This window comes from Mycetomoellerius zeteki, unplaced genomic scaffold (assembly GCF_001594055.1).
Source record: "Mycetomoellerius zeteki isolate Tzet28-1 unplaced genomic scaffold, Tzet1.0 scaffold558, whole genome shotgun sequence".
NCBI classification, from domain to species: Eukaryota; Metazoa; Arthropoda; class Insecta; order Hymenoptera; family Formicidae; genus Mycetomoellerius; species Mycetomoellerius zeteki.
Window position 1 is genome coordinate 48,135 of NW_017257564.1, and position 4,941 is coordinate 53,075.

At 36.4% G+C, this 4,941-nt stretch overlaps 1 pseudogene; it reads left to right on the forward strand.

The window, feature by feature from the left end:
* Positions 1-3,755: 3,755 nt before the first annotated feature.
* LOC108727881 (uncharacterized) lies at positions 3,756-4,601 on the forward strand (annotated as a pseudogene).
* The last annotated feature ends 340 nt before the right edge of the window (positions 4,602-4,941 follow it).

The following is a 4,941-nucleotide window of genomic DNA, read 5'->3' on the forward strand; positions in this document are numbered from 1 at the left end:
AAAAAAAAAAAAAAAAAAAAGGGTGGATAAAATACATAAAAAATTATATTTAAATACAATTATAATTAACTTTAAATGTTGGAATAATATTTTTGTATATTTATGTCCCTGTGTATACATACATAAAATGATAATAATAATTACATAAGTGTTATACTATGTGTTATGGACCTTCTACAATAAACCATTAATCATAAATCAGAAGTCAGAAGCTAAAAATTGATGACTGTGATTGGTCAATTTTTAGTTTCCGGTTAAAAATATTATTCCAACATCTAAATCATTACAAATCTGATTAAAGGTGTCCTTTCATGCTGACGTTCGACGCTCATTTTCAGCGTCAAAATAGATCACGTGACTTAAAATTGACGCTTGATATTCAATTTCTATCATGTGACTTGTTTTGCCATAGAAAATGGATTTACAAAATATTTTTATGTATATAATCGAGACTGAAAATGATGACAGCATCATGCAAATAATCGCCCATTATGATTTATTTGAAAACTGTATACTGCATAATCGTAGACAAGCACATATTCGTAACAGAAATTACTTTGAAGTAACAATTCCACAATACAGTTTAAGCGATTTTCGCTCACAGTAAAAAATGACCATCAAGCGTCAGCATGAAAAGACATCTTAAAACGAATACAACTTCATGTATAAATTGAACTTATATTAATTTTAAAATAATTGCATACGTATATAGCAACGAAAATGTAATAAACAATATTTGAATAAAATATTAACAAAAAATAAATGTTTACCATTACATAAACAATATGTAAACACAAAAATAGAAGAAACATTTTGCATGTTAAACTTAAAATTTTTTTCCTTTTCTTTATTCTTTTTTTTTCCTTTATTTTAACGGGACGTTTTTGTAATATTTTGCCCATTGCACGCTATACTCAAAGACTATCATCTTGTGCAGCACCTGCTTGCTGTTGCTTTTGTGTCTGTTGTTGCTGTCGCTGATTTCGCTTAGCGGAATCTGTTGTCGTTGGATTATTTGGTATTTTTTATAATTGTAATAGATTTGCAAATATTTTATTACGTTCTGTTTGCAAATCTACCATTTTCTTAATCGATTTACGTAATTTTTTGGCTTCTCGTAATTTGTCTTTTTCAACTTGTAAAGTATCTTTTTTAAATGCATCATAGTTTCTTTTGCGGATGTTAACCTTTATGTTCTTACCTGTTAAAGAAAGAATCTTATTGCACTATACATGTAAATAAAAAAAAATAACTCATAAGAAATAAAAACCTTACACAGTCGAAATTGAATCTTAAGTGCTTAAAAAATTCAATACTACATATGTATTATATATCATTTTGAAAATTGCGTACAATTGATTTGTCGAACTTTAAAACGCAATCCCGACAAATTTATGTATATAGTAGTAGTATAATAATTTGATACTTATGGCACCTTGTAAAGATCTTTATAATGCTAATCAATATAATAAAATCTTACATGTACCGTGAGTAGCGGTCTCTTTCCCATCAGAACTACATGATGCAATATATATATTTTCTTTATCAATTAAATTTGAAGATTCAGAACTTGTTCGATTAAGAGATGACAATTCCTGTATATCTGAATTTATTTCTTCGTTGTTCTCTATTATAACTGTCATACTGCTCAGTACATTATCCATGGCAACAGATCTACCGCTGTCAAATATATTAGAAAAAGTATCATAATATTCCCATGAAATTGCACCTCCTCCAGTACTACTTTTCTTGTTATTGTCATGTATTTTTAAATAGGTTTTTTTCATGTTCCTAAACTTTTTATCTAGGACTTCGATATTCCCTTCGTTATAACCATATTTAGTAAATTCGTTTTTTATTTCAACCCATAATGGTTTTTTCTTAATGTTTGGATTCCGAAATTTAAATTTTCTTTTCTCGTATTTATTTAACAATAATTGTATTGTACTGTGAGTTCATATGAATGTATTATCTAAAATAAAGATATAAAATATTAGGCCAACTTGTACATATTAGACTAATTATCTTTCAAAATCGCTCTCAAGGGGTGCGTTCCCATTCATTTCGTTTCAGTGCAATAGCCAGTGGCCGCCATTTTGCTGGATACTGCACTGGAGAAGCGTTCCCAAATGACTGGATACTGGCTAGTGACGTCGTAAATACATGCAGCCTCGCACGCGTAATAACCTAAAAATTGTAAGTGTTGAACAGTTAAGTTGCGGCCGAGTCCAGGACCCGTCCGCGGCTCCAGGTCACACACCAGGGGACGACAAAGGACGGACAGCCACCGAGAGGCGAAGCGGCGGCGAACTAGTATTAATCACATTATGTAGACTCAAATAAAAAGAAAGAAAAATAAAAAAGAGAATATATATATATAGTAAGATAAGCTTGGTGAAGGGTAGGTTAAGTTATAGATATAAGACGCGGTCATGAGCCACAATGATATAGGGAATAAGTCGAAACCGCGCGGCGGAGGCGCGGGGAAAGGAGCGAGCGACATCGGCGGCGCAGGCGGAATACCGGCGGACCAAACCAAGTACTTTGGACACTCACCGTGGGGAGAGCGGAGGACCCACAGCCAAGGGACCAAGGACAGGACATAGGGGAGGCACCAAGGGAGTCGGCTACGGCGGGACATCCGCGAATCCGCAACCGGAAGCCAAAACCCGGGGTACCCAATACCCGGGGTAAGGCCGGCGCACAGAGCAAGAGAAAGCAAAGGAATCGCGAGCGAAGGGAAAGCTTGGACACCCGCCAGACGAGATCAAAACAAAAAACGGAAAATCGGAGACCGTAGGCAGGTGGGAAGAGGTCAACCCGAGATGGCTACGGAGGAAAAACCGGAAAATCCAGCACGCCGGAAGCCGGAAGTAAGGGACAACCGAACGGGCACCCGACAGGCGCGAGGTTCAACGTACGAGCGCAACGCAGCGGACCGACCGAGAAGGGGAAACCCACCAGAAGTATAAGAGGCGGGAGCAGAGGAGCAGCGAGGCAGTCAGTCCGAGGCAGTCTAGCCGGAGAGAGAGTCGAGCCGGAGTCGAGGGGTAGTCGCCAAGAAGATGCAGTCGTAGTCGAAACCGAAGAGTCGTAGTCGAAACCGAGTAGTCGAAATGAAGTAGTTGAAATCGGGTAGCGCGATCGGGAGGCCGGCTGCGCGTTGATAAGCGCGAAGGGATCGCGTGGAACGGCGATGACAAGATGTACGCGATCGGGAATTACCGACCAGTAATGTACGACGAGAATACTTTCGCGGAATAAAGCACCGTTGTTATCAGAATCAAGACTAATCAGTTATTAAGACCTGTCCAATAATCTCCCAAGGACATAGGCGGCGCCTCGCGCACGGGTGAGGTGAATAGCACGGCGCAACAACAAGGTTCGAGGAGAGGATCGGCAGGGCACCCTTCGTTCTTGGAGGAGAAAGAACGTGGCGACCGTTGGACAAAGAAATAGAAAGGGCACAACCGAATGTCCCGGAACGAGCGATTCCGGTGACAAAGTGCAGTTAAGGTTAAAGCATTATTGCTAGTAAAGATTATTGTATTGGTAAGTAATTATTTCAATTGACAATATATCAATAAGTGTTAGCGTTATTTTCATATATTCTAACGACGGTTATAACATATGTTTGTATAACCACGTTGAAAAACAAATTATTCCATATAATTCTATTTTTTCAATAGATTGATTTGTTTATAAAGTATTATGTTTGTTACAGGAAATACATTATATAAATAACAAAATTAGGAATGGCAGAAAACAACAATGCATTGATTGCTATCGCAATTCTAATGTTAGATTTGTCTAGTGATGATTCATCGAGCACTGACAGTGATGAAGAATTAATAAACGCAATTCAAATCATTCGGGGCAAAAGGCCTAGAATACAAAAGTATATAGAAGTTATTACTTTATATGACGATAAGGAATTTAAATCACATTTTCGGTGAGTAATAAATTATGCTCTAAAATATTAGTATTTTAAATAAAATATGTCATTAAATTATATATGCTAATAACATTTTTGTAGTCTACGTAGAAATACCTTCGAATATATTTTAAACTTGATACGACCAATATTGGAAAAGCCAAATAATACTGGAAGGAATCCTATATTGGCTTGTAGACAACTCTTCATTGCATTGTGGATGTTAGCTACTCCCGATTCGTACAGGTATAAACAAAAAATAAATGCATGTTATTAGATTTGTGAACCCAATAGCATTTTATAAAAATATCTTAGGGCAATTGAATGAAATATTCTAATTTTAAGATATTTTTATTAATAAATGATTACAGATCTGTATGTACAAAATTTGATGTTGGAAGGGCAACTGCTTGGCGATGCGTTCGAAGGGTAACGAAAGCATTATACGTATATGTTACGAAATACATTTATAGTTTGGCCTACGAGGCAACAAGCTGAAGTGACTTCGATTAAAATAGAAGAAAGAAGTGGATTTCCTAATGTCATCGGTGCAGTTGATGGTACTCTCATTAAAATAAGTGCACCTACAAGAAATCCAGAAGCATACATATGCAGAAAAAACTATTGTGCAATTCAATTACAGGCAAATGTTATTAATGATGTTTGAAAATATGTGGAATTAATTGAAGTGTTATTTATAATTTCTTATCTATTTTTAGGTTGTATGTGATGCAGATTTAAGGTTTATACACTGTTATGCAGGACAACCAGGCTCAGTCCATGACATGCGGACATTTATGTATTCCGGATTACAGCAAAAATGTAATCCGCAATTCTTCTATGGAGACAGCCACTTACTCGGTGATGCAGCATACACAATCCAGCGACACATGATGGTCCCTTACAGGGATAACGGTCATTTGACAGAAGCTGAAACTAATTTCAATAAGAAATTATCATCAGTGCGTATGATGGTGGACCCTGACGAAAATGAGACGTTTCATAAA